Raw genomic sequence first — 11,729 nt, 5'->3', positions numbered from 1 at the left:
TGCGCGCAAACCACTTTAGTCCGTGTTCGGAAACGTAAATTCAGACTTTTTGAAGTGCAGACATTAATGATTTAGCTACATGTTTACTTCATCTCCAAAAAATATATTAATTTAAATAAACAAGTTAAGAAATAATGTCACTTTTGTTTTCAAAAGCCATTGGTTAATTGACATAAAATAAGGACTTAGAAACTAAGCAGAGCGTCTAGACAAGTTACAATCAATTATGGCGTATCCGTTCTTTGACAACCCTGTGGTGGATGAAGGTGCTCAGATTATACAAAGAGCGTTTATCCCACCAGCCCCAAGGGTCTTCAGAGACAGAAGTAATGGTTCCCTGACCAGTATCTGTGGAAGAAGTATAGGTTCAGCAGGCCCAGAATAGTTTATCTAGATAAATGTAATTGTCATTCTTAAAAAAAAAAAATACATAAATATATATATGAAATAACACTTTAGCAACTCTTAAGGATGGCAATGAACACATAAGAACAGCCTACCATCCTTTGTAAAAAGTAATAGAAAGGAGAGTAGACTATAATAGTAGAAAGGAGGGTAGTAGACTGCAGTCTATGTAGGTAGGCCTAGACTATGTAGTCTGCTGGAATCACACACAAGGAAGCAAACCCACTGTAGCCAAGCCTTGACACTGTTCAGTCTGTCTGCATCTGTCTATGTATTTGCATGTGGGACATTCTTGAACGGGCAACTATGCCAGGAAATATGAAGGGTATACCTTGCTCCAAAGCAGTACCTGAATATTATCATCAGTTTTTCAGGTAATCTTGAAACACAAAGAATCAAGGAGGACTTTTTATTCAATTGTATAAAGTATTTTCATTGTTTAAAGTAGCCTATATGTTGACAAGCCTGTATATTACCTCTCCTCTGGCTTCCCCAATATTATAGGTGCAATATACTGTCCCCATGGGTGTATCCAGGCCCATTGGAAGACTCAGGGGGTGAGTGCCTGGTGCCCCCATGGTTGAAAGCGTTTCTAAAATGCCCAGAGTGGCAAAAATTAGACCAAGTGCCCTACTGTCTGCCATTCACATTGTGAAATATGCTTGAGTGCACAGGATGCCCCATGCAATACATGACAGTGTGCCCTCTATAAATGTAAAAAGAGTTCCTTTATAGTATAGAAAATGTGATGCAGTACCCTATAAGGTGCCCTTACAATGGCCTAAATTGGACTGTTCCCATGCCCTTACTTCCAATGGAAAAAGGTGCTGTTATGAAGGGCCCTTTATGCAGCCCCTACATGACAGTGTCCCAAATGTTGCCCTTTCCAAAGAAGACAATTAGATGCTGTGCCCAACAGTCTCCCCTAATGTTCCCAGTAGGGCATGCTTTCCCAAAGTGAGGCTGTGACAACACTTGGCACAGCCACAGTCTGTCACTGTCCAAGCCCCCTCTGGATCTGTGGAGGCAGACTATGTTAATTGGAAATACTCGTAATATAATAACGATAGTCATGCTGAGCAATTTTAAATGACTGTTCTGCCAAACAAAGTGTGCAGTTTGGGTCACCTTCTGATCTAAAAAGTCAGTGCTGGATCTGTGCAATACTAGTCATTTCAGTGAATCCCCATTAAGTCATGGTTATCTTTCCCTTTTATCTTAAAGCTCAGCATTTAGCCTATCAGTTAAAAATGTGTGTGGCAAAGTTATTTTGAAGTAATTTTGGATTTTGTTCAAGATGTGAAGACAAAAACATTATTAGCCCACATCAAGTGCAATTAACCATGGCCTTCTTCAGTGTTTTGAATTTTATCCTACAATTTTCAATTGCTGCCACGTTCTTTTTTGGGCTATTATTCTCAATCTCCTGTTGAGAATATCGACCATAGGCTAGCCTGCCAGAACGGTTTCAGACAGCTCATCAAATTACGCTAATTATCAGTAGGCCTAAATGCATATATATATATATATATGTTAAGTAGATTTGGTAGGTCTACAATTTAAGCATTTTAACGGTCGTAATGGTTTGACAAGTTGTCTCCCTTGCCATGTTAATTGCGGCAACATTGCCCTTTTAGGAAACAAAAAAACTCAAAATATCAATTTACGCTGCTGAAACAACACACCTCTGCTGCTTTACGCTGTACTTTTTGCGACATAACTCCTCTTTTCGACGATCGCCTGATCTGGGCTGCACAGTCTAAGCTTATTGAGGTCTAGCTTGAATTAGCGTTGCCTGTTAGTGGAACGGGACGTTAGTGGAACGGCTTGAGGCTTAAGTCTAAGTTGACGTTTACCCAAGTGAGACTTATTCGTGTTAGCGCGACTTGCGTTAGCGACGTTGATGGAACACCCCCCTGAACTAGAACATGAAGCAAAACAAAAACAAAAGAAAGAGGATGAACAAAAAAGGAACATAATAAAAGAACCCTCACTGTCACGGCCACAGCCGTGCCCTCGTTTTTGGTTTTGCCATGCCCTAGTGTTTCCCTGTGTCTGTCATTGTCTTCACCTGTGTCTCATTCAGTGGTTTCAGTTCTTGTTAGTCTCATTGTGTCCACCCGTTTATCAATCCGAAGAACACTAAAAACGTACTTGCGTTCTTGAGAAGAACGTTCTTGCCAAGCGTCCTGCGAGAACGGTCTTGCAAGACCGCGAGGACGGAGAACGATTTGAGATGCGTGTGTTCTTGCAATGACTTCTGGGAAATCAGATGCGTTCTCACTGACAGAGTCACCATCTGATGCATTCTCGATAAAAGGGACGGATCAAGAACATTTCCGGGTATTTTTGGCGTTCTTGGTGACTTGTGTTTGGATTGGAACCGTACTTGGGAAATGAAAGATGATGTCAAACGAGTTTGCAAGAACACAAGAACGGAAAAAAACGTGGATTGCTAACATTTAGATGTATGCATTTAGCAGACGATTTTATCCAAAGCGACTTCCGAGAGAGATCTTTACAAAAGTGCATAGGTCACTGAACATAACAACGAGATAGCCCCAAACATTGTGGGAAACCAAATAAGTCCCAAAGGGAAGAACCATAAGAGCATTTAGTTAGACAAGTTACAATTAAACAGCATGAACCTCAAAAGTGTAAGGGTGTACCTGTAGAAACAGCCTTTGTCTTGTCCTTATCCTATGTTACAGCGAGTACCTTGTCAGTTTTACCGTTTTGATGAATAAACCTTGTTTTGACGCAATATCTGGCTACTCTCCTGCGTTTGGGTACTACCCCCACCACACCACGTAACAGAAGGACAAGACCAAGCTTGGACCCAGCGGAGTTCCCCCAACCCTTTCATATGGACCCGTCTTTCCTTCGGTGGACTCCGAAGTCTGCAGTGGAAGGTCCAGACCAAGACCTGGCTCCTACCTCGGCTCCAGACCCAGCCCGAACCCCGACTCCAGCCTCGGTCCTGCCCTGTGCCCCTGGCTCAGTCCTGCCCTGTGCCCCTGGCTCAGTCCTGCCCTGTGCCCATGCCTCGTCTCGAGGTTGTGCCGCCCAGTGCCCAGATGACCGAGGTTGAGCCGCCCAGCACCCAGACCATCGAGGCTGTTCCTGCCGCGGAGTCTCGGCTGCCTGCCGCCGGTACCCAGCCCTGGTCCCGTCCTGTGCCCCTGCCTTGTAATAATGTTTAATGTTTGGTCAGAAGGCGCACACGGTATGTTTACATGTTATATTTCGTATGAATGTTGATGTGATTAGCGTTAATTGTTTTGGTAACTTATGGATGTTTTTGCCTTCAGTTTTTCACGGTGTTTGACGGTGTTTGATTGCTAAAGAAGAACCTGCAAGGAAATTAACGTGAAACAAACATCAGTTGAAGCGTTGTTTTATCTGTACCAAACGAAGAACATTGAGAGCAGTTATAGGCTTGAATGGACTATGCATGTCTAAAGTTTTAATTAAACTCCATTAGCAGCGAAATTCAAACGAATTTCGTTTGATATCAGTGCATACTACTTGCTTTGGAGAGACATCGATATACGTAACCGTAACCAAGTGGCGTCTCATTTCATAGGGCTATGTAGCCCTCACCCCTCAGTTTCGAGACATAAGGGCTAGGGGTAAACTAAGGGCTAGGGGTAAGGGGTAGGGGTAAGAGGTAGGGGTAAGACAGAGTATTGGGATTTGGTCTAAGTCTAGCTTTTTTGAGTGGCCTTCATGGAACAGGCCTCTGATCAGGGGCATAGCCAGCACATTATTTCTGGGGGGGCCAGCTCTGGCCAGTCTTTTATTTGGGGTGGCACTTGATTGTCAAAAACTACTATTTTAAAATTCACACACTGCATCACTCAGAGCAGCAGTTTTCTAACGGTATCCAGTGGTTAGCTGCTAGTCTCCATTGAAGGGCTGTCAGAATGCAGGTACTTTGGTTTGCATCTTGCGCTGTTGATGGGGGCGTGGCCCAACATGTAGCGTAAGCGACAAATGACAATATAAGACGACTTTATAAAAAAAAAATACTAATGCATTTTTTCAGCTTTATACCGTTTCTGTTCAGGAGGGTTTAAAGGGTTCAGGGGTAACACTTTATAATAAGTCAACGCTTTTTGGCATTTACAAAGTGTTAACTAATAGTTAGTTAATCCTTTATAAAACATTTTGAAACATTAACAATACATTATTAAATAGTTAATAAGCTTATTATTAAACGCTATGTTAATCATTAATAAACACTGTTAAACATTATGGATTTGATTCATAATACAATTCATAAGGTGTTTGATAACTGCATTACCATACTTTATAGACAGCTTGTTAATATAGTTGCAAACCAGTAGTTTATAATCTGTTAATGGTACATGAGCTGGTATAGAAAGCATTAGCAAATGGTGAACAAACCATTTACATTACCTTTACAAAGCATGAGTAAATAACTAACAACATATTTACTTATGTCTTTAATTAATGTACGCCAAGTCGAATACATGATGTACACTAATACTTAGCAGATGTCTTAACAACTATTTTATAAACACTTACTAATGATGCAACTTGTGATTAGTAATGCAAGTTATAAAGCATTTACTAACTGTTAGTTAAGGCTTTTGTGTTATTTATTAAGGTGTTCTTTTCCATTCTCAAACCTCACATTCACAAAGGTATCATAACAACTATTTTATAAACACTTAATAATGATGCAACTTGTGATTAGTAATGCAAGTTATAAAGCATTTACTAACTGTTAGTTAAGGCTTTTGCGTGACCTAATCTAAAGTGTGAACTATCTATGCCTTATTAAACATTTATAAGTTATTTATTAAGGTATTCTTGTCCATTCTCGAACCTCACATTCACAAAGGCTGAACATACGTTTCTCAAAAGGAAACAGACACAACACAATGTGATACACAAAATTACTATTTTATTGAAGTAATGACAGGCATGTGTCTTACTAACTACAGTACTTAGCTCTACTAGCCGAGAGTGACAGCGGTCGATACGTTATAACCTCAGTTTGATATTTCCCGGCATGACCGAACGGTCGAGGTTAGTAAGTTGTTTATTATATGGCATTTTTAGCTCTTTTCATTTAAAACATGTCGTTTTGTTCAGCTCTACAGTACTCAAGTCTTCACACGGTGTGTTTCATGTGTTAGCACCTACAGTACCTAGCAACCAATCTGAAATCTGAGCAACCAAACCTAGCAATCTGCCTAGCGCTTGTCGTTTATCTCTTCCTCGTCAAGAATTAAGAATTTCCTCGTCGCTGTTAATGTCTTCATTGTCATCTGGATTGTAAAACTCCTCGATCTCGCTCATTTTGAAGATGACATCAGCGGAGGGCAATAAGAATACGTATCAGACCGCAGGTCAATACGCGCATAGAATATAAAGACTTAATACGCGGCTGGCATGACTACCCATTAGCCAATCAGAACGCTCCTACTGTTGTTGCAATTGAACCAATATGCTGTTCTTATTGGTTCAGAAGACGTTCTCAAAAGAGTTGTTGATATGTTGCCTTGGAGATGTAGTGACGTCACCAGTACAAGTGCAGCTGATTGCTCTGACAAGATGGCGTCTGCTCCAGATTCGCCGTGTTTGATTTGGGATCTTCCCACGTATTGTTGTAGTGTATAAGAAACCAAATGTTTACTCTTCGACAGGTCAGCAAACGCTTTGTCGCCTCAATATGTTAAAACGATTTGTTTGTTTGTAACCCTCGACCTACGGTCTCGGTTAACAAACGTTTTAACAAATCTCTGCTTTCAAAGGCGTTTGCAGACCTGTCGAGGAGTAGCTAAACATTTGCAGTTTATTACAGCCATTTAAAAAAAAAAAAAATACAGCTTTGGGTAACCAACTTTTATACCAATTCTACTGTATCGCTTCTTAATGGAAATAAAATACTATTTTATTACCCAGGTAAATAAATTAACAGCAATTTCTTCTAAAAAACAAAAACACAACATCTATAGGCCTATAGTCTTTCTATAAATGCTTAATAAGGCATAAATAGTTCACACTTTAGATTAGGTCACGCAAAAGCCTTAACTAACAGTTAGGAAATGCTTTATAACTTGCATTACTAATCAGAAGTTGCATCATTAGTAAGTCTTTATAAAATAGTTGTTAATAGATCTGCAAAGCATATGTACATCCTGTATTCGACTTGGCATACATTAATTAAAGACATAAGTAAATATGTTGTTAGTTATTTATTTATGTTTTATAAAGGTAATGTAAATGGTTTGTTCACCATTTGCTAATGCTTTATATACCAGCTCATGTACCATTAACACCTTTTAAACTACTGGGTTGCAACTATATTAACAAGCTGTTTATAAAGTATGATAATGCAGTTATCAAACACCTTATGAATTGTATTATGAATAAAATACATAATTTTTAACAGTGTTTATTAATGATCAACATAGTGTTTAATAATAAGCTTATTAACTATTTAATAATGTATTGTTAATGTTTCAAAATGTTTTATAAAGGATTAACTAACTATTTGTTAACACTTTGTAAATGCCAAAAAGCGTTGACTTATTATAAAGTGTTACCGGTTCAGGAGGGTGTTCTATCCTGGCCCTCGGGGTCCGCTGTCCTGTATGTTCTAGATGTTTTCCTGATCCAGCACACCTGATTCAAATGAATGAACGTCCATTCATTTGAATTGAGGTTTGAAACAGCCAATATCGACACAGATATCAAACCTGAAACTGTCTTTTGTGCCACCACCGTTGTCAGTACTCATCTGGCCAAAGGCTATTATGCGCTAAAACATAAAGTGAACAACAGCAATGTGACAGTGCGCCTCATTTACATTAATTCAATAAAGGTCTGCCATAACAAGACTTTTACGGTTTTTCCCTATTGCCTGATTTAATGAGACTCAACAACGAATCAAGTTGTAGCAGTTTTTCCCCAGTTTTTTTTTATATTCTTGAGCAATCTCTGGCACAAGAAATTCCAACAGGATTAATAAAGTTTGATCTCATCTTAAAACCAGACATGTAGGGTCTACAACCTTATCGTTATTTGTAGTCTAAACTAGTGTCCTTGTTATAAACTGCTAAATAGAATGGAGGTGCAAATACATTGGTTTGGGATACAATCTACTATCCTATTTTACAGCTCGGCAATCTTTTGTTTAGGCCAATGGAAAATAAAGTTTCTTTAATCCATGGCCCACTATAATGACATTGCATTACATTGTAACCATTCTTGAAATGAATGATGTTATGTTTGTAGCATGTATCAAAGAACAGTAAACAATTGAATATTTATGGATTACTTAAAATGGTATTCAAAAACATTCGGAGGTGTTGGCTAATGATCGTCCGCAGATGGGAGTGTCCTCCTCATTACTGCATAAAAGCACACTTAAATCTCTACCTGTCGTTAGTCTTGAAAATTCAGTTACCTCACCACATCAGTTCACTACTGCCGTTTATTTCATTCCCCAAAATGAGTTGCTCCAAATGCCCATCTTCGATTGCCTGCGAGTTCAATGTGGAGGGAAAGGTAAATATAGCCTTCTTTCTTGAGAGAAACTTCACAGTTTTAGCGTAAAGAATACAATCCAATAATGTGTTGAGAGGAGTCTTATGCAATGATTATGTTTTAGTATTTTTTTTAAATGAATATGTAAAGATGCTGTGCAAAATGGTATGTGGAAAACCCCATAGGCCTATACGTTAAGTTTCAATAGCAACAGAAAGATGAATTAGAGGCTGTCTGGGTGTGGTGTTGAAATGAGAAGGTGGTGATGGAAATAAAAGAGACAAACGAATAAGATTGAGTAGAGAAATACCACAATCTTCATCTTTAAAGTCAGAATCTGCAGGTAGGCAAATGGTGGCACACAGGAGGCTACAAAAATTTTCAATGATATATTGTAGAAGTTTTTATATTGGCCGAACAACCAAAAACTAAGCCCCTTGACAAAGGCGTTGTTAGACAAAAAACCCTACTGGGGCACAGGCCCCTATTCATATCTCTTTTTTTCTTTCAAGCTTGCTGTGCACAATGCACAACTCCCCTTGCTTAACCCACTATACAGTTCAGGGACGCAAGTTTGATATCAGCTTTGGCAGGGACATCAATAGTTAATGCAAGCCCGCACATTTGTTTGCATTAATTTGAGCGCAAATACAGTTTTTTTGAGCTTCATGTCATATTGTTTTTATGTTTTAGTAAAAATAAGATGATCGGTAGGCCTATCATTTAAAAAACTATCTTTAGTTTTGTAATGTTTTCTTAGCCTACCTCAATTCTGACTTGTGTACCGAGTCCGACACCTGGACTTCTGTGTGCGTGCTGCAGTGGCTATTTGGCAAGCTCAGAAGAGCGCGCTGACATGGAATTCTGCATACATCGGCTTGTGTTTTAGGTTAAACACATTTAAAAGGGTTGATTGGGATACTGCGTTTATTTTTTCCGGGATTGTCAATCTAAATTAATATACTGACTAAAGAAAGTAAATTGTTAAAACTCAAACTTTAGATTTTACTGGGGCACAGCAGATTTATACTGGGGCACGTGCCCCAGTAAAACGAGTCTAACAACGCCCCTGCCCCTTGATCTGATGGAAGAGAGATAAACTGGAGAGTATATGGGAGTCAGGTGGCTGAGCAGTTAGGGAGTCTGGCTAGTAATCAGAAGGTTGATTCCCGGCCGTGCTCAAATGACGTTGTGTCCTTGGGCAAGGCACTTCACCCTACTTGCCTCTGGGAAATGTCCCTGTACTTACTGTCGCTCTGGATAAAAGCGTATGCTAAATGACTAATTGTAAATATAACCAAATATGCGGAATTTGCAGGTATTTGAATCCATTGGTTAAATCAGAGCAAGAACGGTCAAGGACATTTTTAATAACATTGCAAATGATTTGTATTTGTCCAACATGTTAAAAATAAAGGTTTTAAATCTTACTTTGCCTAGATAATTGTAAAGTGGAGGGAGAAAGAAACAGAATGAAGAAGAGAGCAAAGAGAAGTAGCAACTAGAGAACACTGGTCCACTTTTATACCGATACCATCATCTGTACAACCAACCTGACCATGTTTTATACCGAGACCATCATCTCTACAACCAACCTGACCATGTTTTATACTGAGACCATCATCTGTACAACCAACCCAACCATGGACCCTTTCTCATCAACATTGAGTATATCACTCCCAGGTTTTGGTTGGAAAAATGTTCAGCTCTATTAAAGAAAAGTAGGCTATAGATTTTAGTTTTAAACAGCAAATGTTTACTCCTCGACAGGTCTGCAAACGCCTTTGTAAACCGAGATTCGTTAAAACGTTTGTTAACCGAGACCGTAGAAATAATCAGAAATAATCAGTCTTTTTTTTCAGATTACTTATACAAATTACATATCTAGGTAATGTTTTAAGAAGAAAAAAGTTGTAATTTTGCTTTGATGGTTGTGTTTATTACAGTAGTTTATTCTTGTTTGTATTACATTTAACATACAAGGTAGGCCTTGAATGTTAAATATATTTAAATATTAAATCCAGTGGCATTTGGAATCGACCCGCAATTACTTGTATTCTAAAATCTTTTAATACAAATTGCAGCTTTTATACCAAGTATATTCACATAAATACTTTAAAGCTTATTTACCATTCTTTGATTCTGGTATAATTTAGTTTTCAGTAATTTCAAGTAAACATAATTTGTGTTATATTGGATGGTGAAAGACACATATTTATGGTGAAACCAACCAACGTCGTTTTGACCCCAATATAAAATTATTTAAATCAACCCATTGTCTTTCAATATAAACGTAGCCTAGATAGAGACAATTGGTCTCAGTATGACCCCCTGTCAAAATAACGTAAAAAATAATGTTGAATAAATGTAATTCAAATTTAGATTTTACACCACACCCTATACAGCCAGCACTCGATTTGGCTCATGCTATGATCAGGTGTTAAGACCCCGGGTAGAGCTCGTTTATGTCTGGTGTAGGGAGCCATAACATAAACCGCAAACACCGAATTTAAAAGAATAGGCTAAATATGTTTATTTTATAACAACACTTCAGAGAACAAGAGAAATACGAACGGTGCCAAAGAAAAGTAGCTATTTTATCAAAAGAAGCCCTAACCACGTAACCAGAAACAGCCCTAAACTAAAATACACGTAGCACTCGTTCTAACCTGATGTGTAACAGAGTAACCGAGTAAAGGCGAGTAAAACAGCAACAAAGTATTGCCTACATGTAAGAACAGAAATACTGGGAAAACACGAAAACAAAAACGAAAGTTTCCGTTCACGCAGAACAGCGGATGGTAGAACAGAACAAACACTATGAGTAAGGAGTCGACTTACGAAGGGAAGACGGGTGAAGCCTGAAAGGGAGACGGACAAACATCTGATTGGACGAGGACATGCGCGGTGTGACAATGATTGGGGTTTGACAAGCCAATCACAGAGGGATACTTGAAGAACAAATGAAAGGGGGAGAAACAAGAGGGAGACAAAACCACAACACACACAACAACTAGAGAGGATACAATTTCTGGGGAAATTGTAGGGTGTGCTTGCTTGCGTCGGTTGCACAGGGGTCTGTATATTTTATATAAAAATGCATCGGGCCTACTTATTATTTATAAAGATTACATAGATTTAAAAGCATCTTTTTTTTGCTGCTCATTTACAACTCAAAATACGAGTGAAGTGTAGAATGAAATATGACGTCTTCTCATTTCCCCTGCAAGAGGCAGCTGACAGGCTGAATCAAAACGAATACATTTGGCAGACCGGTGTACAAATGGACCTAATCTCTATGACTTAAACGTCCTTTTAAGTTGTCCCTTCTCGTGATATTTTCAGGCATTTAGCCTACTCATATTGCATTCATTCATTAATAAAGAACCCCCTTTGAAGATTATTCTACGACTTTACCGGCAGAAGATAGAATCGCGATTCAAACAGTACCATCTGCTAACTGAAAATATGCCCCCAAAAACGTAAATAAGCTTGACATTTATTTAGTGGAAAATAGCTCATTCATAAAAAGCTCACTGGTAGCGATCATTGTCAGTAACAACTCAAAATGCGATATAGCCCTGTGTGGAGAAGCTGCCCCGGTAAATTCTACTACTACAGTACAGTACTACTAGTAGACTACTGCTGTGTTCGTCTTGATAGCGATTGCGTTGGTTGAATTCGATTAAACGTTCCGTTGTACGGTTTAGGCTGAAATTAATTATTTTCATGAACAGATTGACAAAGTTTAGGCTGTGGCAATGAAGTTCAGGTTAGTAGTCAGATAGTTTCCCTACTGA

The 11,729-nt window shown here is 38.8% G+C and overlaps 1 long non-coding RNA gene across 1 annotated transcript; it reads right to left on the bottom strand.

The window, feature by feature from the left end:
- Nucleotides 1–9,397: 9,397 nt before the first annotated feature.
- Nucleotides 9,398–9,639, bottom strand: LOC136946556 (uncharacterized). Its single transcript, XR_010876912.1, has 3 exons — nt 9,560–9,639; nt 9,483–9,513; nt 9,398–9,440 (listed from the first exon to the last, which is right to left on the bottom strand). It is a non-coding gene; the product is annotated as an uncharacterized lncRNA (long non-coding RNA).
- Between the last annotated feature and the right edge of the window lie 2,090 nt (nt 9,640–11,729).

Source organism: Osmerus mordax, chromosome 7 (assembly GCF_038355195.1).
Source record: "Osmerus mordax isolate fOsmMor3 chromosome 7, fOsmMor3.pri, whole genome shotgun sequence".
In the NCBI taxonomy this organism is placed as follows: Eukaryota; Metazoa; Chordata; class Actinopteri; order Osmeriformes; family Osmeridae; genus Osmerus; species Osmerus mordax.
This window is presented reverse-complemented; position numbering and strand designations above follow the sequence as displayed.